The 26085-nt window shown below is 39.8% G+C and overlaps 1 long non-coding RNA gene across 4 annotated transcripts in view; it reads right to left on the bottom strand.

The window, feature by feature from the left end:
• Window positions 1–26085, bottom strand: part of LOC144379110 (uncharacterized) — a 162182-nt gene that overhangs the window by 65618 nt on the left and 70479 nt on the right. For 2 of the 4 annotated variants that reach the window (XR_013441380.1, XR_013441381.1), the window contains exons 3-4: window positions 7604–7684; window positions 1029–1214 (exon numbers count right to left, since the gene is read on the bottom strand). The exons of 1 other annotated variant lie outside the window; for it this stretch is intronic. This is a non-coding gene — a long non-coding RNA (uncharacterized LOC144379110). The remainder of the gene's footprint in view (window positions 1–1028; window positions 1215–7603; window positions 7685–26085) is intronic. One more of the 4 variants, XR_013441382.1, reaches the window with a different exon arrangement.

Here is a 26085-nt window from a genome sequence, read left to right as displayed (position 1 = left end):
GCAAGGATCCTCTCCCACGGACACTTGCCTTTCTCTCTTTTAATGATGTCATATGAAGTTCTTTATTTTAACAGAATCTAATTTATCGGCATTCAGTTCTAATCCTTTCCCTTACTGTCCCAGCCTCACTGATTTCTTTTCAGCCCCATCCCTGTATCGGGAGCTGCTTTAGTCCTTTTTGCCTTGCTGTTTCCATCTGATAAGAGAGAGGAAGGGTAGTTCTTCATTTTGGATCCCATAAATGCAATTTATTTATAAAGGTGAATAATGTACAATATTTTAGTTCAGATTCCCATTTCCATTTAGCTGTCATCAAGATCTGGGTGACAACTGTAAAAACACAGAGTGAAACTCACCTCTTTCAACACCATACTGAGCTGCCTACAGCCAGACCCACCCCAGTTGAAATCTGCCCCTCTCTCTGCCCCCCACCCCCAGTGTCCATTCATCCCTGTTGCTATTTGATTTTGCTTTAACCATTGTTGCTTCTCTTGGCAGAGACACCCCCCCGCCCCACTACCACCACCAACCGCCCTCCAGCACTGTTCCACAGCCCTTGAAGTTGGAAAGTACTTTCCCTTCTCATGATTCCAGCGAGCTGTGGGTGACCCAGACTTACAGTGACCATCACTCTTTTGAGAGGCTCCCTAGCAGGCAGCTTATCTCATTCTTCGAGGTTCCAAGTCTGCCTTGCCAAGCAACTTCAAAAGAGTTTCCCTTGACCAAACTAGGAGACCTCTAAGTTCACTACTCTGGGCCATTCTAAAGAAAATATTTTATTTTGTTTTGTTTTGTTTTATTTTATTTTATTGAGAGAGTGCACACACAAGGTGGTGGAGGGACTGAGGGAGAGGGAGAGAGAGAATCTCAAGCTGGCTCCATGCCCAGCGTGAGTCAAAATCAAGAGTCAGACACTTAACCGACTAGGCCACCAGGCGCCCTTAGGAAAATATTTTAGAATAGAGAGATGGTTGTGCTGATTTGAATACTTTCCTAAAATGATTTTCTTTTGAATACCTCCGACTTACCCCCATTGGCACATCAGATGGCTTCCCAGGCTCATGTCATTATTCTGTCTCCAACGTGACTGCAGGTAACAATCAGCCCAGGCAGAAAAAAATGTGTCAAAACCAGCAAACAAAACCAGGTTTTGACATCCCCATATTCTCATATTCCCAAAGCTGTACCTCTTGGCCACATGTTCCGGAAGGCACCTGTAAATGAGGACACCAACAATATCTGTTCTAATTGAGTATCTTTCTTCAGCACATTCGTGAAGAAATAGGGCTCGAGTCCTTTTCCTCTTTTCTCTCTCATTTGTAGACATGGAATTGTGACAAAGCATTTTTCTTTGAAAGATTAATTTTCTACTACTCAAGTGGAATGTTTGCCCAATGCACCCCGGTGCTGGCAGCCTCCGGGAGCCCCGTGCTAAGGGCTCATTTTTTTGCTCATTCTCTGGGCAATCAAACCAGTGTGTCAGATGTGACAAGAGCACCTGACACCAAGAGAAGGACAGTGATTGCTTTGCTGGAGAAAAAATAAAATGGACTTGTGTTTCATAGGTAGCTTGGCCTCCTGGAATTTATGAAACAACAACTTCTGGTTCATTTCCCTGGATAATTGATGTTTTCTTCCTTTGGCGTTTTAAAAAAAATACAGAAACCTATGTTTGAAAGATAAAATCCTTTTTTTGTTTTGTTTTCCAGGGTGTGAAGATGGGATTTTCCCACTACACCCTTCTTCTTCCCAGGAGCTAATGGCATAGGTTAAGTCTAGGAAATACCTCATCCAAACATTGCAGGCTATGGAGCAACCACAGCCCAGAGTCTGGTGGTTTTGTTGGCTGCTGGTGGCTCTGCCGCTCCCTTAGGAGATGATGTGTAGTGTGTGGGCAGATTTGGACTTCATGGCTTTAAAAAATCCCCTTAACATGGAGGTTCCTGAAACCCAGGAGATTTTCCATCTGTCTCCTTTGCAGGATTCCTGTTGGGGAGAGGCACATCACACAGGCATTTTGGATGCCCAGAATCACGTTTTGAAAACTCTGTTTAATACAACATGGATTTAACTCTCCCAGTTAATTTGTGCTTCTTGTTCATTTCTAAGGGAAATAAAATCCTCAGACTTCTGCTTCACTGGAACCAAAGTCTTAAAGATGTTACTTTCTAAGTATCATATTTTGTAAGAGAGCCATTGTTCAAGAAGACTTCTAAAAGAAAGAAAATTTTAAGAAAAATATCTTAACGAATGGCAACTGGAGGTTCAGTCCTGTCTGCAACAGTGAATTTGGAGTGCACTCTGAAATTAACTATGGGGTACTACCAGGTTAGTTTGAAGGGGAAAAAATAAACAAAAGGAAAAAAATGTTCAGATAGCTTCTTGGTTCTTTTCAGCCCTTTCATGGGATTCTGATTCCTTTCTAGGTGTAAGATATTCATGTACCAGTGCTCAAAGGCAGATGGCTCCTGTGGTTTCAAGTGGAACCTCTCCTTTCAGAATATAGTCTCTTTATAATTCTTCCAGCTGAACTGTCATTATTGGCTTTATGAGATAGCATATTTGGAAGGACTTAGGCTGGAGAATTCATTTCTTCACCACTTCCCATAGAATCCTAAATTTATAAACTCCTCAAACTCGATCAGATCTTTGCTTTTACCCACCTTTATAATTTGAAAATATGTAGTTAAGTTTTTTTCCTCCAATGACTTCCACAATCTTCCCAATTTTGGCCTGTTCAGTTCAGTTATAAGGCGTATGCAACTGGCACAGCTCGTTTAACCAGACAAATGAAGGGCTTTTCTTAGAATTGAGCAGACACTCTGATGCAAGTTCTAAAATCTGAAGATCCTGCCTACTCCATTCGAAACCCAAATGATCAGCCAAGCAAAAGGATCCTCTTTAGCCAACAAAGAATCCAAATACTTTTCATCCAGTATGTGGAAAGCACAGACTGAGGAGGCGCTGTTTACATGGGTGAGCAATGCCTTACCCCAAATCACCAGGTTAAACTGTGGCTTCCACAATTTACACTTTTTTTTTTTTTTTTAATCATTTCCCTCGTAATGAGATGCAGTTCCTGCAAATGCTGCCAAGGGCCAGGCATGCTGGCATTTACTCTATCTCTTTGTGGACATACATGAAAGCAGTGATCTAATTCTGTACCATAAACCCTATTATCTGCAGCCAGTGTGTCTTGTGGTTCTAGAGGCCCAAAGAGTGGATTGGCTGCACCCTTAGTAGTCCTGGAAAAATGGCTACTTTCTTATTCCATGCAAATGTAGGCAGTGAACTTTACTTCTTCTATCTCTAGTCTCTGCTCCATGAGAGCACTGAGTTCCACAGCACAATTTTGCCATTTTCTCCTCTGAGATGTTTTTTTCCAATCTCCTTCCAATTTGAGTTCAGTACCTCTTCCAATCCTCCAGTATGTGCATATTGTAATTGTCAGTTTATACCTCTGTCTCTCTCTCTAGACTGTGATCTTAGTGTCTTTAACACCTGTAACCGTGCCTAGCACATAAAGGCCCTCCCAAGATTTTGTTGAATGAATGAATACAAGCGGGTCGGATGGCCAGGACATCCATAGTGAAGTGTGGCTCTCATCAGCCTTTTGCCTGATGGGATTAGCCCTTTCTCTCCTTGCAGTGAGACACTCAGGCTGCTTGTCCATGATGGCTGGCCCAGGTGTGTTCTCTACCGGCATCCTGATATAATATCTCGAGCAGAGACACCTGAGAGCCCAGTCGGGAAACAGCCATAGCTGGGGTCCTAGGGACTGGCCAGTCTGTTCCTGGTCACTAGTGCCTGACTTTGCACTATTAAGTCATGGGCAGAGTTGCATCTTCACCTGTCCTGACTCTGGGGACCAAGAAGACCTCTGTTCTCTGGGTCATTAAAAGGGTGTGAGTAACCATATGACTAAGGGACATAAACCTTTCAGTAGCCAGGCCCAGAAGTCAAAACATGGGAATGTTTGTTTTATAGTCAGTAATAAACTTCAGAGGACCCATGGCCAAGGCAATCTGACTAGCTCAATGGGTCCCAGATTTTGAGCTCTGTGAGCTAACTCAGAGCCACAAAACCATCCTGGTTGCTAACATGCTATGTGGTTATAAACACAATGAGAAGTCTTTTTATTTAAGAAATGGGAGTTAAGAGGGGGTTATTGCAAAGGTTTGGATATATATGAAAATGTTCTTCATTCCCTGAACTGAAGGGCACTTTGTCCTTTAAATCAATTAGTTTCTCATTTCAACACTTGTCCAAAGGGAAAGCTATTTTTTGGGTACATCAATCTAGGTCAGTCTAGTTTCTGTTGATTTGGTCCTCAACCTAACGATCTTTTTTTCCTCTTCTGAGTTTCCATTACCTGTACCTGAAGAGGTAAATCTTAATTCACAGCCTCACAAAGTGGAGTCAATGATACTAAGCATCCAGGTTCCCAGTGGGATTCCTAAGAAGCAAAGAAGGAAGGGGCTTCAAACTGTTTCCTTTAGAAAGACATTTTCTTCCATTTTTTTTTTTTAAAGATTTTATTTCTTTATTTGACAGAGAGAGACACAGCAAGAGAGGGAACACAAACAGGGGGAATGGGGGAGGGAGAAGCAAGCTTCCCTCTGAGCAGGGAACATGATGTGGGGCTCCATCCCAGGACCCTGGGATCATGACCTGAGCTGAAGGCAGATGCTTAATGACTGAGCCACCCAGATGCCCCTAGAAAGACATTTTCTGTTCAAACCACTTATTTAATTTTCTTGTACATGTATTTTTTCATTTGTTTATGCCATGTGTTTACTTAGCTCAGATGCCTATTCATTTATTCTACAGACATTTGTGTAGTATATACTGATGTCAAACCTGTAATTTAGATTGCAAAACAAGACAAATCCATTGTTTCAGAATTTAATACCAAATGCCAGAGCCTCTGAGAAAACATCTACTTTGTCCTGTCTTAGATTTTAGGAGATCTTTGATCTCAACACCCTTCCCTTTCCCCCTCAGTCCTTCCAAAAAATCCTGCTTGCCTTGTCATTAATATTAGTTTGCATTTTTGATTTTCATACTATCTTTTTTCCCATTAAAAAATAATTTATGCAAATTGTAGAGTCGCAAAACCCAAAAAGGTGGAAAAAAAGGAGAAAAAGGAAAAAACACCCAGTTTTTCAAAAAAAGCTTCTTTGAACATTTTGATGTAACTCTTCTCTTTTTTGCTGTTTAAAAATATAGTCAAGAACATATTATACAGACCCCCCTATATCCCAATTTCACTTAATGTTATAACATAAGCATCTCCTCTTGTTATAAATTATTCATGTTACTTTAGTGGAGACCTACTACTTCATTATATAGGTATAACATTGTATACTTAAGTAATCTTTTGTTTAAATTTATTTATTTTCCTTGCTATTATAAACAATGCTGTCATAAACATCCTGTGGATGGAGGCTTTATGTAGTTCAGATTTTTTTTTTAAAGAAACAATTCCCCAAAATATAATTACTGAGCCAAACATGTATAGCTATTTTGAGACTATTAACACATACTGTCAAATTACTTTCCAAAAGGATTTTATCAATCTATACTTTTTTTCTAGCAATGTACCAGAATGTCTAGTATAGCTATGTAAGCTCTTTTTTTAAAATTTAATTTTGTTGTGGTAAGAACACAACATGAAGATATAAGATATGTCCTCTGGATGTATTTGTAAGGGTACAATACAGTATTGATAACTATAGGCACAAAGTTGTATAGTAACTACTTGTTGTCATTTGTGATGGCAAACCTAGAATACCAATACACAGGGTAAACTCAAATATCTCATCATCCACTAAGGAGTTTACATTCATGTGAAATTAACATGTCATGGTCAAGCAGAGTTTATATTATTTAAAGTCACTGAGCCCTACTAAGGACCCTAAACAGAATCACAGGCAGTCTCAGAGTGATCTTCTTAGGTGACATGGGATATCAGTGAGTGACAGAGACTCAGGCCACCTGTTGTGTTCCTACCCACCCTTCCCACCCACCCCCACCCCATCCCCATGAGCTTCTTGATGGGTCTCTGCTCTAATTGGCCATTGGTGACATGGGCTCATTTCCCTGTCCACTCCACTGCTAGACTGTAATGATGATTGATTCACATAGCAAATGGCCTAAAGTGGCCCTCACAGCCTTATTATTGCAGATACAATTACCACCAGGCCGAGCCTGCTGCTACAGTGTCTGATAATGGACTCTAATTTGCCAGTGGGGTTTGTGATTCTTTGTTCCCAGACAGAGATCCATTTCTAAACTGGAGAGTAATTCATAAATATTTTTCTCTCTAGTCATGGGGGAAGGCCAGATTGAATTGCGTGTTGAAAGATAGTTCTATCTAGAGGCCACTGAGGGAGGATGTGGGCTCAGGCCTGGGGCAGGGCTCGCAGATCCAGGCTGCTCATTTTACAGAAAAGCCTACTGAGGCCCTGAGAGGGGATGTGACTTACTCGAAGTCACACACCTAGCTCTTTATGCTCTCTAAGACTGCCTCCCTTGCTCTCTGAGTTGGGGAGTAGCCAAGAGAAAGGTGGTTCTAGCAGCATTTTAGATTTGAGCCAGCTTAACTTCTGCTTACTTGAAGTAATGGTAGGCATTTTTAAAAATAGTATATTTTTTGTTACTATTGTACAATAATGTTGGAAGCTCATTGATGAGAATTAAGAAATATAGAAACATCAAAGAAAAAGAAAAATTCACTATAATTCACAAAGAGATGACTACAAGTTAGCATGTTTTATTCATTTATAATTTTTTTATATGTCTATGTATAAATTTTTTATTTTGGACAAATTTGAGGTCATATTGTATATACAGTCTCCCTTTCCCCCAAATCAATACAGGGCTCTCACTGCATCTTTAAAAATCACAAGTAGGTCTTAAGACTCATCTGGCATCTTGTTCTTTCTGTAGCTGGACAGTTCTTAGATCTTATTCATCAGTCTGCTAACTGTTCCTTTTTCAGAGACATAGATGCCATCCAAATATTTTTTTCTTATCCTTGTTTGTAACTGTTATGGCTTGCTGAATCAAGACAAGTTTAATGTCATTTCCTTCAAGAATAAACTCATTTTTCTGGACTCAAGTGACGGACAAGTGATGCCTGGCCTCCTCTGAACCCTGCAGATGTATTTTTCACCTGGGAAATTTCAGATTTCAACAAGAAATCCTTTCTTCTGAACAATGACCTTGACAGGGAAGTGAGAATGTGCAGACCTTGTCTAGTAACAGATGCCCTTATACAGTTTTACGTTCTGTGTTTTTCTGTATATTGCAGCTTGGGTGCTTTCTCATATGATTAAATGTCATGTTCTATCTTCAAAAACACAACTGCATAATATTAAACAATGCATATGTGAAAGTTATTTAAATTAGATTAACTGCTGTATTTGAACTTGTGCATACATATTTAAGATTACCTCTGATTATTTCTTTATAATAAACACTTAGGAATAGAATTTGAGCCCAAAGAGTATGGATATTTTTTAAAAAATCGTAAACAGTGCTTATTACTAAATTACATGTCTTCTGATCAGGGTAAAAATTGAAAGTGGGACTGACTTACTGTCAGAAAATCCAGGTTTGAATCTCAAGTTTGTTACTTTACTAGCTATACGATCACAGGCAAATTCTTTTGTTTCTTAACCTAATGTGTAAAATAACAACAGTTAGCTTATTAGATTATTATGAGAATTAAACAAAGTAAATATTAAAATGGTTAGCACAGTGACTAACAACTTAGCAGATCCTCAATAAATATTCATTGTTGTTATCTTGAACTTTCGTCACCAGTGATAATCCAAGAACCAGAATCTTCTAGTGACAGATCAAGAATTTTAATTTCCCAAATAAGTGGCTATTGATGGGGGGTGGAGGGAATAAAATCTTTCTGTCTGCAAGCGTATAGGTACATTGAGTGGAAAGCCCCTAAGAAAGCTGTTCTCAGTGCTAGTGCATTGAAGATGGAAAGGTCCAGCTCAAAGGACAGAGTCAGATCTGGCACTTTGATGGCGTCAATCTCTTCCTATAGAGGATAATTTGGCAGGTTATATTGCTGTCAGAAAAGTAAGACTCACCGAATATAACAGCCAACTGCACGCAAGTTTGGCTGCAGTCTCTCCCTGAGGGAGGAAGAGGAGAGAATGGTTGTGTATGGGATCAAGGGAATAAAGCTCTGACTCTAGATCTTTCCCTAAATCCTCAGGTTCCCAAAGGCTACAAAGGAGGCTGACCTGTGGAAATGTGGGGGAAGTGAGCTAAAATCAAACAAACACAAGCTTTGAATTATCATCAAACTTGGGGACAAATCCAAACTGACATTTGCTAGGTATTCGACCTTGGACATGTCACTTGACAGTGACCTCCCTGTGTCTATTTCTGCTCTCTAAAGGGATGCTAATACAGCCTACTTAGCTAGGTTTTTACCACGCCAAAAGAAAATGAATATCAGATAGAAAGTAACCATTATTACTATTTTTATCATGTAACACTGGACAACCTATTACCTTACATTAGTCTTATTATCTCCTTTCATAAGATGGGAAAAATAATAATTATACTTAAGCTGCAATATTGTCATGAGGATGACTGAAAAGACTGAGTAATCTCTGCAGCAGTATGGAAAAATCAGGATTGGGAGGGAGAATCCTCACTTGTGAGCATGGGCGAATGAGGACTACAGCTCTTCAAGCTCTCCGGATCTGCGGCTGGGAGCTTCCTCCTGTCCTCAGCCAGTGCCAAGTGTCTTCATTTTGTGTACCATTTGCGTCCACATTGCCCTACAGTCATTGTTTCCTGAGTGCCAAGATTATTCAGATGTTTAGTGTTACAAAAATCATGCACATCTGGATTTAGGTACATCCCATGGAGCAAGTTTGGGATAATCATTGTTTGTTTCCCAACGAGGGCTGAGATCCCTATGGTCTGCTTCCAAGGTGAAGGTCTGATATAGTAGTCAGTGAGCACCTTAACGAGAAGAGGAGAGTGGGCAGTGAGTGTTTCAGTGTATAAGCTATGAACCTCATACCCCAGAGCAGCCTCCCTCTGGCGTCTTGCTAGTTACAGATCCATCTGGGAGGATTTGAAGTGTCAGGAAGAAGCAGTGCTTTACATCCAGGGTGCTACCCACCCAGCCACCTGCAACAAGACAATCCCTTCTGTCTGAAGCTGGTCCAGTGTAGCCAACATCATTGTCCCTATGAGACTGGCCAGGGCAGAGGTAGGAGCAGGTAATGTATGAGAAGCCAAATGCCTTTAATGACATGATTTTGAGCTGTTTAAGTTAAACATGAAAAACATATGAAACTAGGGCTTTGGGTATGATTACTGGGACAGATAACTTGGCCATCCTCTTTGTATATTTGCCTTACATTTGATTCCTGTGTAATGCTCATACCAAGCCCAAATGTATTCAATTCATTATTATTTATAGTAAAAATTAATAAAGCCTGCAGACATTTAGACTTTTCATCATGGAACACTATAAAAAAGAGAATTCAATGGCAACAAAAGATGATTTTACCAAAGTTATTGTTGATTGGGGAGAATGTAAGGGGAGATATAAAATAATTATATTTTACAAAGTTTTCTTTGATGACCTGATCAGAGAGAGATGTGAGTTGGTGAACCACTTGTCCTTGAGAGTCACTCAGCAAATCCTTCTTGGGAACTTGCCATGTGGTTATGACTGCTGGTGGCTGGAGCCTTTCTGGGAGGGGGTGCACAGGGGAGGGAGGGGTTGGCTTTGAAAGGTGGTATGGCGGTATAACAAATGGAAGGATGTGGTCTCGAAGGGATGAGGGAGAAGGAGCCTTGGGTTACTCCTTGGTTGTGGCATGCATGACTGACTAGGTAGCTGGAGGTGCTGCTCCCAGGAGGAGGAAATGCAGAAAGAAGAGCAGCTTCACAGGGGCTGTGGAGGGGGACAGTAAGTACTCATCTGGTCTGGGTGTCTGAGTCCTTTTCCTGTGAAACAGGGCACTGAGAGCAGTGGAAGCACAATGGTGTAATTTTATCCAAAATTACAGAGCAGAAAACCAGTAGTTAGAGATTCTTCAGCAGTGCCAGGGATCAAATATAGGACAGAAAGGCTCGAATTACAGTGAAAAGCAGAGAATAGGAACCAGAGTATGGGATGTGTATCCATTAGCTATTTTGTATAACAAACCACCCCAAAACTTAGGTTAAAACAACAGCTGTTTCTTATTTCTCATGAATCTGTGGGTCACTGGGGCATCTCCACTAATCAGGACCAGGCTTGGCTGATCCTGATTGGACTCATTCCTGTGTCTATAGTTATGTAGGCAGGTTGGATTGGTGGGGGGGAGGTAATTGGTCTGGATAGCTTCAGCTGAGATAATTTAGCCCTGTTCCATGTTGTCTCTCATCTTATAGAAGCTCATTCTCATAGTAGATGTTTCAAGAGTGAGTAAAAGGATGCACAACCTCTTGAGGTTTAGACTTGCACACTGTCATTTCTGTTGCAATGTTAAGTCTCAAGTCCAACCCTGATTCAGGGGTGAGGGAGTAAACTCCATTTCTTAATGGGAGGAATTACAAAGTCACATGGCAAAGGGTGTGAACATAGGGAGAGGTGGAGAATTGGGGCCATTTTTGGAAACAATCAACTCCATATGAAGTCCTGAGACCAGAAAAGCTGGGGAGAGCAGAGGTAGAGCAGAGAAAATATTCACCCTGATAGTGGCTTCGTACAAGGTCCAGTGCAGTTTTGCGGGCATGGACCTGGTTCATTTAAGGGGCTTGAAACTTAGTGAACACTTGGTAAAAGTGGCATAACGTGGAGGCAAAGTTGGCATGAGCGTAGAGGAAAGGCCTGCCTCATTTTGTCTTCCAAACACTTCTGTTGCAGGGAGAATTGATTTAGTTGAAAGTTTTGGACCCTGTAAAATGTGACTCACTCAAAGATAGGCAACACTTTCGTGTTGTGAGTTTGAGAAGGAGTTTTGAATCTCTTCTTGAGAATCAGTTTGTCAGTAGAGAATAAGAGGGCAGTTGGCATTTGGTGACAGTCTGGAGGTAAACCCTCACCCCTGTCTCTGTTCTGTAAGGCAGCTCACTCTCCTTATGTGAAGCCAATAGAAATGTCATTTGCTGTTTGGTGTCTGCACACTGAATAACTGAATGTGAATCAGCGATGTTGTGCAACTTTTAGAAAAACCAAGCAGTGTCTGAGGAAGGACTAAAGGGGAGTGAAGAATTTAGCAACCCAAGGCAGACTCTCATGGTTTCCAAATTAGCCAGAAATTACCAGAATATTTTGTTGGCCTCTGGTCATTGCATAACAGTGTCATAGAGATTGTACAGAATCCAGGAAATGAAGGTGGGAATGAGGTAGGAAAAAAAGGCTCATAAAGAAACAACCAAGGATTTGAGCAACTAAACTAAAAGAAGAAGGAACTGGAGAGAGACCAGTGTTAGGATTTGTGGTACTTAAAAAAAAAAAAAAAGGCATTCATGGTGATAAAATGGGCCCCATATCCTTTGAGGAAAACAAAAAGAAAGGAGAATAAGTGTAATACATGATATTAAGTTTGGATTTAAATGAAGATCGTACTGAGTGACTTTTCTTAAGTACCACTGGATTAGCTCTTAGGAGGAAATAGGCTGACTACAGAATAAGTGTAGCATGTCAATATTAATGTTGCTTAGCACGAATGTGCTTTAAAATGAGATAACTGCTCTGGAGTGAAGGGCCCAGAGTAGGATTCACTGAGTTTCTTTCCAAGTCCTCCCAATGGAGGACCAACATGTTTTTGTGGTTCCTGAGGTTTTTAAACTATTATGCCTTTGCTAATCATGTTTAGCTTTAATCTTGAGGATTTCTTCCCTATTTGAATGCCAGGCAACAAGTGATTTCAACTGGTATTCAGTTGTTCTTTGTGAACTCTTTGTTCTTTTGTGGGGGGCAGAGGGAAGGTGGGCAACTAGCTGTGGCCTCGGAAAAAAAATGCACGTGTGGTTTTCTGGAATTCTCCACTAGAATGTAGCACTGGTTCCACTGTTAACTCATCTGGGTGATTTTGCTACTCACACACCACTTTGCCAAGGTGGCCTCAGTCAGCTGTGTCAGGAGCAGTGCGACCTGGGGCCATAGGCTTGAAGTAGATCTGACCAAGATGCCCTGAGTTACAAGCATTGGAAGCAAAATCTGACACCAGCAGGGAATGCGGTTTAATTTCCTTATCTATAAGACAAATTGGGGCCCATGCTTGATAGAGTTGGGGGCACACAGACCAGCTAGGATACTAGAAAAGAGCAGTAGTCTGCACAGTGAATGAAGAACGAATATGTGTCAAGTAGATTGCAGCCAAATGAGAGGGAATGTGAGTGTGGGGATGAATCAGATCAATAGAGGCAAACGAAATCAAATGCCATCTATCACTCTCTGAGCTACATGGGCAAAAAAGTCTTAACATGAAGGAGGCTGTAAACAAACAGCTTAATGTTGGAAGGCGAGGAGAAGCCCAATGACCTGCAGGCGGGACCTCAATGACGAGATCGCTTGGGTGTCTGAAATGAGTGATTCACCAGGGAGTTACAGCTGTTTACAGCAGGCCCGTCTGTTAAATATTCATCACCCAGAGCTCTCTTGGGTGTGCAGTGAGATTTGTTCCGGTCCCCCCAAGCAAAGCAGAAGCTTTTCTGTTCTATTAGAGGAGAAGTAAAAAATAAGGAAACATATTTTTTCCTTCACCTAAATTTCCAGTGTGTCTTTCTGAGATTATTTACAGGGCTTGAGTTAGTCAAAGAAAACTTCTGTTTATTTGACACCATTTTTTTCAGAGTGTATGTGTGGGGAAAGGTAGTGGTAGGGACAAGTAGTTTCTGTTGACTGGGTCTGTCTTGGCTCTAGATGCCTGTATGAAGCGCCTACAGAGTTGGTTGCAACTATTCAATACCTGCTTTACTTGTTACGTTCACAGGTGGTGTTATGTTTGTTAATGGATAAGAGATACAATACTATTATAAGTTGACCAAAATAAATTGTCAGAGCTGATGGTTGCCTTTTTGGGTTTATCTGAAAAATACAGAAAAAAACTACATTCCACACCCTTGTGGGGATGGGTGAAATAAGTGATGGGGATTAAAGAGTACACTTAACACAATGAGCATGGAGTAATGTATAGAACTGTTGAATATATTGTATGCCTAGAAACTAACATAACACCGTATGTTAGCAACACTGGAATTTAAAAAATAACAAATTAAAATAAATAAAATAAAATGTACAACAGAAGTAATTCACGTCAGGAAGGTTGAAAATAGAATTGAAAGTGTTGTGTTTTTTTTCCCCCTCAAAATCATTTACGGTATGCACATTTTAAAAAGTCAAGCAGGATGTTGAGGGATCCTAGGATGGAATTCATTCTGACAAATTAATCTAATTGTATTACAGAAGTATAATACAACCCCATTAAAGGTACAGGTAAAAAAGGAACTTATTTTAAAAACAGTATTTTGACTAAATAAGGCCAAAGGCAAAAACAGCTATACATAAACCCTATTTATAAATTTATACATAAATTTATTATATAAATTTATGTATAAATTTATTATATAAATTTATGTATATAAATATACAAATTCTATTTGGTAAATTTGTTTCTCATAGAGGTAAGTATTAGAAGTTTTAAAACTAATTTATCTGTATACTCGGTATTTGTATTCATTTACCAGGGCTGCCATAACAAAGTACCAAACTGGGTGGCTTAAGCAACAGAAATTTACTGTTTCATAGTTCTGGAGACTAGAAACTGAAATCAAGGTTTTGGTAGAGTTGGTCCCTTCTGAGTGCTGTGAGGAAAGGATCTATTCCAGGCCTTTCTCTTTGGCTTATAAATGGCCTTCTTCCACCAGGATCTTCATATCTCTATATTGTGTCCAAATTCCCCCTTTTTATTAGGACACCAGTCACATTGGCCTCATTCTATTTTTTTTTTTTTTTTGGAATTGAAAGTGTTCTAAGTAGTCATTTGGGGAGATTGTAAAAGTAATTATTTGTGTTAGAATATATTAACAAAGGATTCATAATCTAATAAAAAAGACTACATTCCACCCTTGGAATATTTGTCACTGATAAATACTTTCATTTGAGCTATTTCAATAGATCCTTTACAATAGTCAGTGATAAAATGTAACATGCATATATGACTTTGAAGTTTATATTTTTTTCACATTTCTATAAGACAGGGATTCATGTCTTTAATAGAGTCTAAGAAACTCAACTGATTTGCTTAAATTCACATAGCTAGAGAATGGTAGGGGTGGGGCTTTTAATGGAGACTTTTTAAATTGTAAGTTCATTGTTCTTTATTTTACATCCTAGCTAAGGAGAAATGTTGAAAAAGGCAAAATAAGGATGCTAAACCAGCAGGTGTTGAGGGACAAAGCTCGAAAGGAGTGGAGGTGGGGTGGACCTAAAAGCAGTTTTTGCCTCTTTTAACCATTTTTGCCTTCTACCAAGCATTGCACAGGAAGCAAGGTACAGATCTCTGTTGTTCTGGAAGAGGAAGATTTGGAGGCCTCATTGATTGTATGATTTTATTGAGCATCTAGTTCATGCCAAGCCCTAATCTCATCACTGAGGATAGATTGGGGAGCAAGGCAGACAAGCCCTAATGGAACTTTGCTATTGGAGATATAATAAGAGGTAAGAGTCACTAATTCTTATGGCTTAAATGCTTTGGTCTACAGTGCCTTCTTTGCCAGACAATGTCAAGACTGAATGGAAAACTCATAACAAGTATAGGTTTACATTTCTACTTTCCCACTTAATTTTCTCCATAGTAAAATATGACACAATAATAACCAACTTATTGGTTTCTTTGAAAAATTAAGGTAATGTAGGTGATACATTCAGTGCAATGCCTGACATACAGTCAGTATTCAGTAAATGCCTAGTGCTGTTATTATCATTATTACTTTAATATATGATGCCCAGTGCAGTAGCATTAGGCTTCCCCAAGGGAAAATGCAAAGAGTTGTGATGAAAAGCCCATGGTGTTGAGTTCAGTTGCTGAATTGTCAATATGAAGACCAACGGAGAAACCTTTCTGGTGAGGGTTATATCTTGCTGCATTAGAGACAGCTGAGTCCCTCTTGTGATATCAGCTCATCAGCTGTGGCAGAGGAAGCAAAATGCTCCGGAGTGACCCTGGTGCTGGGTCCATGTAATATTCAGGAAAGATTTGTTAGAATGCATATGGCATGTTTAGCAATGTGCTGGCTGTTGGAGGTTAAAAGTGAGTACAGCTCTTTTCCCACCCCCAGTGATACAACTATGAAATATGTTCTATTTCTTTTAAATAAATATGCCCTGTTTTCTATGGTGGTGAGGCAAGGAGGATTGTTCAGTGAGTGCCTGGAAGTCAACTGCTCACCAAGACCAAGGGCTTCCCATTCTCCAGTGGCAGACTCAGCTTTTCATGGGACCATGCCCCCTCCCTGCCTATGTAGCAGCCTGAATCCAATGCCTCACAATGTCTCCAGGTGCATAAGCTGATGTGCTCAGACAGCTTCGCCTCCAGCTGGCCTATCTGCTTATTCTTCAACCAAGGCTGTTTTTGGTTCTCTTCTCTATAAGAAGGTAGGAGGGCAAGGCCCTCCCCTAGAGCACAGATGTGGAGTCCGACAGCATCATCCCACCCTAGCACAGCTTTTCCTGGGATGGTGAGAGAGAGGGAACTAGGTACATGTTCATGCTGATCTTGGCATCTTTGTCCCCCCCACCCCGCCAACCCCCCATACAGCCTGTTCATGTGTCCTGATGCTATTTACCTTTACGCATCACTCCATTACAGCTCACTAGATAGAATTTGTACAAATGAAAGTCAAAGCAAACACTAAAAAATGTCTATGAAAACTTGTAATAAGAAGCCATTGTGGGGGGGCACCTGGGTGGCTCAGTCGTTAAGCGTCTGCCTTCAGCTCAGGTCATGATCCCAGGGTCCTGGGATCGAGCCCCACATCCGGCTCCCTACTCTGCGGGAAGCCTACTTCTCACTCTCCCACTCCCCCTGCTTGTGTTCCCTCTCTCGCTGTCTCTCTCTCTCTGTCAAATAAAAAATCTTAAAAAAAAAAAAAGAAGCCATTGTGGGGCGCCTGGGAGGCTCAATCGGTTAAGCATCTGCCTTCCACTGAGGTCATGGTCCCAGGGTCCTGGAATTGCATCCCGCATTGGGCTCCCTGCTAGTCAGGAAGCCTGCTTCTCCCTTTCCCTCTGCCTGCCACTTCTCCTGCTTATGCTCTCTCTCTCTCTCAAATAAATAAAATCTTAAAAAAAAAAAAAAGCCATTGAAACTCCCCCATCTTCTAAGTTCAGCAGGTCCTGATACCATAGGGAAGTAGTAAATTCTGGTAAAAAAAAAAAATGTGAGACTATTCCAGTCCTACTTTCCAACTTAAATAAATGTAGGCTTGGCACATAAGAAACACCATTCTAGCCTGTGACTGTGTCTCATTATCAGGCAGGTTTCCTGCTTCTTATACTAACTGCATCAGATTTGTTTTCCAACTTTGGATTACTGCCAGTATTATTTTTCACTTGTAGATGTTCACTACTCTCAAATTATGTCATGAGTGTATATTTGATTTCCTTAGTGTAAAAGCATCCCAAGACCAAGACCGAGGTCCTATTTATGTCGTATCTTTCAACAGTACATATTTAACAACTGATTATTTCTTTTTTAACTGTACTTTTATGGTTAGGATAAAAAGATTTTCCTTGGAACTAAAAACTAAAACTTTAGGGCATGGTGAAAAAATAAGTAAAGCCAAGAACAATATTTCTTCTTACCCATTGATTTGCAAAGCAAATTTGTTAAAAGTATAAATTAGTTATTCTGTGGTTCTTAGTACGCTTAGAAAGTCAACAAAGTCCATATTTTTGGCTGATATGTCCGTGCCTTAGCCTCACAGCATTTCATAAATCAGTTCTTTAGGTTCTAATTTGGAGGAGATGCTAATAATGCATCCTTTTTAACTATTATGATACGGTCTTCCAAATATATTCACTCTCCCTTCTGCATTTTTATTAGGGACAGATTTAAAGTAGGTGCAGATATTAATGAGAACAGAAAATGGTTATGACTATCTCTTCTCAAGTTTTGTGAGTACAAGTAGGGGGAAACATCTCTGATCTCTGGCTAGTATCCATTAGACTTTCAAAGTATGTTTGAAACTCTCAGGTTTTACTTTGGCTAAAAAGACAGGCTTATCAAATGTTTTCACATGGTAATACCTCCAACTGAAACAGAAAGCCACCACTAAATAAACAAATAGCTCTAGAAATAGAATTGTACCACAAAGCACTTAACCAGCATATTTTTTTTTAATGATGTTATAAGTATAGGGAAACAGTCACCTTATTAAACCTTAAGGAGTTTAAATGACATTCTGAATCAAATATTACTCTATCAGTTTCCCAGAGATTTTCCCCCCTTGAATAATTGATTTAACTGAAAAAAAAAGTGTGCACACTTATTTTGATTGTATACTTTTTATATCAACTAGTTTTTGGTACCTGAACTATTGTGTTTGTGTGGAATCAGAAGCAACCCAAGGTAAGACAATGATGTCATGGTTGGAAAAGCAGGATGGGAAGAAAGACAGGGAAGAGAAATATTGAAAGAGAAGGAGGGAGGACAGTGAGGAAGGGAGGGCAAGAGTTAGTAAGAGCAGGTCGTTGGTGGGCTATAAAAGAATACAGAAGATGGGGAGAAAAAGACTAGTTTGGGGAAACTTTTCTAAGCCTGCTGGAACAAGGGAATTAAATCAATTAGTTCTGATGAGTAGCCCAGAGGCCCTTTGTTAGATGAGCACAGATGGCTTATGTTTTTGTGAACAGAGGTCACACTTCCTTCCCGAGAAGCCACTAAGCACATTTTGCAGGTGATGGTCTCTCTGTAGGACATGCTGCCACAGCCCCACCCCCATCCCTTTGGTTCCTTTGCCATTTTCTTGCACCATGGCCCCCATATGCTTTCACTCCCAACAACCTGCATAGGTGTCTGAGGACCACTGGTGTTGCTTAGGGTGTGGGGACACCTTCAACTTTGTTTCATCTGCATACTCTGAAAGCTACAAGTGCCTGGCAACTTACACCCCACCCCCACCCCCACCCAAGAGCCCTTGACTGGTGAAGATGGATGCGGCAGTGTGAATATACCAGTTCTCTTGCCCCTGGACTCTGAGGTGTGTTTGCACTGTCTCTACAGCTCCCCCTGCAGGACTGAGCTAAATTGACCCTGTGTAGGACAACTTCCTTCCCTTCCTTTTTCCTTTTCTTGTGCCTCTACTGGTTGTTTTAAATATGCTTCCTAATAAACCTTATGAAATTTTCCTTGGAGTTTGCTTCTGGGATCTTGACTTAAGGATAGTACCCAATTACCTGAATGTCCAGATTATTCCAAAGACCACTGAGGCAACATTTCATTGTTTGACCCAGCAGGATGCAGGATTTACTCCATGTGTGGGTCTATAGTTACAATTGGAGAGGACATTCCCCTAACATGCAGTCTCCCTCTGCCCACACTTTTCTCTTCGAGAACTTGGCTTCTGCTGGAACACGCGAGCATCTGTCCTGACACAGATGAACTCCATCCTTGGAGACTCAGCTCTCAGTCTCCCTCCTCCTCCCAGGCTCTGCTATGGTTGCTGAAGCTCAGCTCCATCTGGAAGCCTGACAGGCATTTTTCTCCAGAGCTGGGAGTTATTGCTGGGTGTGTTTGGGAGTTGGCTCAATTTTAACAACCATCCCATCAACCACTGTCTGCCGATGTCACCTTTCCTTGGGTGGGTTGGAAGCCACAAGGAGCAGAAGGCAGACATAGTCACTCACAGCCTTGTGGTTTTAATAGACATTTATCACCCAACTCAAGATGAATGTTAGAAGTAGAGTCAGGGGGTGTGTACTAAAATAGCACCTGGGTTTTTTTTAATTTTGAGGGAGGCAGTTAAGTTGGTGTTTTCTGGTTCCTTGTGATCCCATAATTGCTCTATGAAGTCATTGTGGCTCACCATATTCAGTGAATCAGTTCTTAGGATTCTAATTTAGAGGGGGCATGTTTTTCTTATTCTGAAATACTATGAAAAAATGTGTCTGAATCTAATCATTTCTTCTCCCACACATATAAAAAGAGGACAGGAAATAACTCCTCTTTTCAAAGTTAGAAAATTGGAAATGGTAATGACTCTTTGTCCTTAGTAGGATTGTTCCAAGTGAATCCAGGCTGGGAAAAGCTCTCTGCTGTTGGAACTACAGAGTAGACAGATCAGAAATCCAGAAGTCTCTGTGATGGATCTCATCAGGAGGCCAATTTGGGGGCATGTGGCAGAGATGGTGCCAGGTTTCTCTTTGAAAAATGCTGTGATGAATATTTGTTGAACATGTACTATATGCCCATTAATACAGGGACCAGTGCTGGTGATGGTGGGGTAAATTAAAATGACTTTCTTTTGCCCTCCAGGAATACATTGTATAAATATTATACTACCTTGTAAAACTATGTTAATTTTGACATCTTTGATCCAGAGATTTTATAGTGACATGAGAAATCTCCCTCAGATGGAAAACACAAAAGTTTTTATTTAAAATGCCTCATACTTGAAATCAGCTGTCTGATTGGTGCCAGAGATCTCCAAGTCAGCAGTCAGCTGCTCCCTTCCCATTCTAGTTGCAGAAAAATTTCAGCGAATCATAATTTTATGGGAGCTGTCGCTCATTGTATCTTTTCTGTACCTCGTATTTCTTGAAAGTTTCTTGTAGGAAAGCCAATTTTCAAAATACTTTAACTGTTTTGGCAATAAATTAATGGAAGTAATAATATACCTGGCAGACATTATAAACTGGAATTCATAACAGTTACATTTTGACCCCTAAGGGTAATTTTTATTAAATAATTATTGCAGAAATCATGAAGCTTGTTAAAAAATCAAACAGTACAAAAGTAAAAAGTAACCTTCCCTCCCAAACTCCACTTCTTAGATTTGATATCAGCAATAGTATGTATATTTAACTAAACATTAAAATGGAAATATTATCTGAAACATTACTATAGGAGATTCGACAAGGAAAGGAGAAGTATCCAAAGGAGGTGGCCAGATAATAGTTGTATAACTCATATACCTCTTACGTTGTATAAAGGGTTAGCTTTTTGGAGTTAAATAAAGAGATTTGGGGAAAAGAGTTTTGGAGAGAGCTATTGGGTTTTGTAAGTTACCCCTTCAAAGTAGGGGTGCTTTACCATTTACCTTACATCCAAATGGAGGTTTTAAGGAGACCATTCAGAGCTTTAAGATACCCCTGAAGTTTGTGGGCTTGCTGGGCCAGTATTCAGATACTGGACTCAGGTCCAATAAAAAAAGATCTAATAGGTAAGAGATTGGCTGGCCAGAAGCTCTGAGTAAAGAAGAGATTGTTATTGGTTGGGAATGGTCTATCCCTCCAGACTTGCAGGGACTAAAGATGGATGAGGTTTCCCATGGACTGGATATAGGTCATGTGAGAGGGAAAAACGCATGTGGAGTCAACTAAAGTCCAGTTAAAAGTTCCAGCTCAGCAGAAAGAGACTGGAGGTGAATGACCAGACTCCAGAGGGTAAAGAAGGAGCTTCCAATGATAAGTAGGAACAGAGATGTGTCTGCTGGTATTACTGGAAGTAGAGGAGAAATTTCTTCAAGGATAGATGAAGTCTGTGAAAAACCCATGCAAGTGTCCACAAGAGGAAAAATCAGCTTAGTCTTTTGTCAAAAGAGAACACTGCATCTACTCACTACAGTGTCAATCAAGTGAGAACATTCTTTGTCTCCCTTTCCTTTGTTCCCCTCCTGGGTTCCAACCCTAGAGGATCAGGGAGCTAAGGGAATGTAATAAGGAACCAGACAACCACCCCTTCCCGATGATGACTTCCCTTCCACAACAGACCTGAGCTGGGGTAAAGGGAGAAATCTCAAATTTAAGTTGAGTTTAGAGCATTGATTATTAGATGAATATTACATTATTACTAAATTGAGACTCTTTACTGTGACTTAAAATGACTGTAGGAATTTTTATTTTGTAAAAGTACCAAAAAGGTCATGCCCTAAGTTTGGTATCCAGAGTCAAAGGAAAAATAACTAACTTCACTAAGTAAACATCTAGGGATAGAATACAGTTCAAGATTCATGCTCATTTAATATGAGAATTATATAAATGCATATATGAGAGTCTAAATACATATGTCTTAAAGTCATACTTTTTAATACATGTGCACAAGGACTGAGGATTCATTGGCATCTGCTCAAGAATAGCAGTGATTTTAACTGACCCTTCTAAGAGCAGCAATGAGATGTCAAGGAACAAGTAAATGGACACCTAAGTCAATGCAAGAGACCCTCTTGAAATTACATATCATCATATTAATTGTGCTCATTTGCTCAGTCTCCTTATTATTCAGAGTAACTAACAACAGACAAATCTTAAAAACCTCAGTAACTTAACTAATAAAAGTTCATTTCCGGGGCACCCGGGTGGCTCAGTCATTAAGCATCTGCCTTCGGCTCAGGTCATGATCCCAGGGTCCTGGGATCAAGCCCCTCATCAGGCTCCCTGCTCAGCGGGAAGCCTGCTTCTCCCTCTCCCACTCCCCTGCTTGTGTTCCTGCTCTTGCTATCTCTCTGTGAAATAAATAAATAAAATATTAAAAAAAAAATAAAAAATAAAAGCTCATTTCCTGTCACATCACCATCTGATTATGGTGAAGAGTGCTCCACTACCTTGTAGCCATCTGGAGCAATGGTCTCCATCTTCCCCTTGGCAGAACTCAAGTCATATGGCCCCAACCTAATCGCAAGAGGGGCTGGAAAATACAGACAAGTGCATGAATATTTGGTGAGCGCCGACTGCCATTTACCATGTGTTCATCAATACTTATTGAGCAAATACTATATAAGTTAGATGCTTTTGGGGAGGGAAATTCACAAACTTTAGAATCAGACACATCCAGGCATTAATTCCTACCACTTACTAGTTATTAATAATTAGCAAGTTCTTAGCTGTGCCTTACTTTTCTGTGATAAAGTACCTCCATAGGATTGTTATAAATAGTAAATGAGACAAGTCTTTAAAGCTCTTGGTACAATAGTATCAAGCTGGTTCTCTTCTACCATTTTGCTGCAAGTTACTTTGATAGGCTTATATAAGATATAAAGATTTCTTTTTCCTTAACCATCTTTTTAAAAATTTTTTAAATTTTATTTTATTATGTTATGTTAGATATAAAGATTTCTAAGGGATGATCTTCATCCTCAAAGAGCATGCAACTTTGGAGATATCAGTAGCATGAGTACACAAATAAAAGACAGTATGAAAGAGTTGGGGTTGATACAAATGAGAGATTCAATAAGAATTCAAAGGAAAAGGCATCACTTCTGCTATTGAAGACTTTGTGGGAGAAGTTGTAGTTGAACTTGGTTTTGAAGAATGGGGGGATTTCAAGGTGAGACGATTGGATTTGGAAGTTCTGTGTGGACAGAATAATTTGAGTAAAGGTGAAAATTCAAAATATTTAGAAGACTATTTGGGGGGGATGAAAAAATAGACCAATTTTGGCTGCAAATGGGTGTTTAAAATAGGGACTGATGAAAAATAATCTGAAAAATTAGGCAAGGTGCATAGGTGAGGGAGGGTCTTGAAAGTCAGCTGAAGGGGTTTGAACTTGATCCTTAGATAATGGAGACTCATACAGCGTTTTAAGGAATAGAGTGGTAGTATTGAAGCTGTGCATATAGAAAGACACACAACATGATGACAAATAATAACAAAGGTTCCGCTGCACCACTCCCAAGTATAGGAGGGAGGAGAGTCAAGAGAGAAAGAACCTTAGAGAATGCTTAATCCAACCTTGATAATTTGTGATTGAGAGAATTGAGATGGAGAAATTAAATGACTAGTCTGAGGTTATTTAATGAAGCAAGAATGGGTACAAGATGTTCCGATGTTACCATTCTGATGCTGTCACTTTAGTGACTTCTTTTTAATATCCTGTTAATATTCTGATAGTCCAATTGGGGATTCTCAGGGTGCCCTGCCTTTCCTTGCAGGAGGAAACTAGTCTGGATGCCCTTGACATGAATGACTTAGGTTTCTAACATTCCCAGGCATGATCATATTTTAACTTACTCTGTATGTTTTGTTGACCACCCAGTATATGCCAGGCACTGTGCTCATTGTTGTGAGCACTACAAAGATGACAGTGAGATTCTCGTCCTCAAGCATAAGTGATAACTTAGACAAAGCATTTGAAAATTCAGAGAAGGAACAGCATATTTCAGCTAGGGTTTCTGAAGAGCAAACCTAAGGAAAAAATGGCCCAAAGGTCATATATGCAGAGGAATGAATGAATCTCTAAAATTGGATATCCATGCACTGTGAAGAACAGTAGTGTGGAGCAACCTGACACCCTTACAATCACTCTAGTAAGGCTTTATCTACTTCACCTGTCTGTGTGTGCAACCTTGGTACCTGGTGAGCATATGTGGAGGGGTGGTAGGGGTATATGAAGAATACTACACACACACACACACATTCTCTCTAATCATTATAAATTCATTGCAATGGAAATCTGTTCTTATTTTCCCTAATTGTCCATCCTCTGATTATCTCTCTTCCTGACCTTTGACTCAGGAAATATTTAATACAAAATTTCAGGGTTGATTTTTTTCCGTTAATCTTGGAAATTTATCAATGACCACATCAATAGTCCTCATTTTAAGGTTGGATAACCATCTAGTTATGTCCCAAGGGTGGGGAGGTAGGAGCAGATTAGACTATGGTAGATAATAGTACCATTTCAATGTTAATTACATTGTGGTTCTATAAGATAATTATTGTTTTTAAGATATAAATCCTGATTTAGCCGTAAATGGGCATTATGTCTGCAATGTTTGAACGGCTCAGAAAACATTACATACATAGTTATAGATATATAGATATATGACATATAGAGAAAGACAGAGAGAGAAAGAAAATGCAGCTAAATGTTAACTTTTGGGGGCACCTGGGTAGCTCAGTCGGTTGGGCGTCCGAGTCTTGGTTTCAGCTCAGGTCATGATCTCAGGGTCATGAGTTCGAGCCTTCCACCCCCACCCATTAGGCTCCATGCTCAGTGGGGAGTCTGCTTGAGATGCTCCCTCTCCCTCTGCCCCTCCCCCCCACTCCTGCACACACACTCTCTCTCTCTAAAATAAATAAATCTAAATGTTAACTTTTGGAGAATCTGGGTAAACAATAAAAGATATCTCGGAATTCTTTGACTTTTCCCCTAATTTTCTTTAAATCTGAAATTGGCAAAATAAATATGATAAAAAATAGATTTTATATCACAATCCAATGAATGTACACATATGTACATGTCCACATATTTATTCATTCAATTAATTTTTAGTGAGTGCTCATCATATACCATTCTAGGCAATGGATATACATTAGTGATCAAAATGAAAAAAATGTCTTCCCAAGAAGTTTTCATGTATATATATATATATATATATATATGTATATATATATGTACCCACCCACACTCATGTATGTGTATGTGTGTTTGTATATGTATATGTCCATTTACATACACATACATAAAAAGGAAACAAAACTTTTATTTAAATTATACTTACTATTAGTGGTGTATCATGATTTTTAAATTCTATGCCATTTTTAAAAATAAAGCCAATGATGTAAAAAAAAATATTGATTTCACGAACCACTAAGGGATCATATTCTTCAGTTTATAAAGCATAGCCCTGGATCAGAGATATAAAAGCAACAGCCAAAATCCCCTCGAATTTTAAGTGTTCATCCACAGCATCCCACTAAACAAATTTGTGAATCCAACCCAAACCTATCTTCTGGTTTCCATTTCTTCCTTTCCAACTGCAAACTTGCCATAGCCTCAGCCATTTCAGACTTATTCAGTCCAAAATTAAACTCTTGATCTTTCTCTTAAGACTGTTCTTCCTCCAGGTTTCCCATTTCAGGAAATAGCACCTCAACCCACCCATTGCTCATCTTAGAAAGACTGAAGTCATCCTTAACACCTCCTTTTTCTTCACTCCCTACAATGATCAGTAACCAAGTCCTCTTGATTCTCTATCCTAAATATATCTCAAATTCATTTTTTTCTTTTTGTCTGACACTGTTTTAGTCTAAATTCACCAGCATCTTTAACCTAAATTATTGTAATAGTTTCCTACTTGGTCTCCCTATATCCAATCTATTCCCATTTCAAGCCTTACATGACAAAGTGATATTTTAAATCATAAGGTAATTATGTCATAACTTTTATGATCTTCCCAAGACTTGTAAGAGAGGCTAACACATCCTTAACAATGTATTAATTAAGATTATGTTTAACCATGAAGGACAAAACCCCCCAAATCACAGCAGATTAGCAGGATAGAAATTTCTTTTCCATCACATAAGAGAAATAAGAGATAGGCAGACCAGGGCTGACTTGGTATAACATGGTACCCAAGACCTGGACATTTTCTACCTTATTCTGGTATTGCAACATGCAGCTTTCACTCATGGTCAGGATGGCTGCTTAGTCTCCAGTCATTGTATCTATCCACCTTCTAGTTAATTGAAAGGAGGAAATGGTATAGAAAAATACACTCCCTTCCTTAAAAGACCATTCTGCTTACCTTGTGCTGTCCACGGTGTATCACACAACCACACTTAGCCATAAAAGAGGTAGGATATAGAGGGTTTTTTTTCATTTTTTTTTTTTAAGGTGGACATCTGGTTTTTATTTCTGGGCAATCTTGATACTTCTCATTACATCTCACAATTTGCACGGGAAGGGGAAGGATAGTAGAGAACGTGGTCATCCTATGTCCCACTGCAGAGGCATGGAAAGTGGTAAGGATATCCTGCTGTGATGAACAGGAATGGCAAGGCAATAAGATGCTTTATGCCTGGGGTAGGATTATGGGCAAGAACCTTTTGGCCTGAGTTCACCTCCTCAAGGGGAGGTCTCCATGGAATGAGCATGA

The sequence above is a fragment of the Halichoerus grypus genome, chromosome 9 (assembly GCF_964656455.1).
Source record: "Halichoerus grypus chromosome 9, mHalGry1.hap1.1, whole genome shotgun sequence".
NCBI lineage: Eukaryota > Metazoa > Chordata > Mammalia > Carnivora > Phocidae > Halichoerus > Halichoerus grypus.
This window is presented reverse-complemented; position numbering and strand designations above follow the sequence as displayed.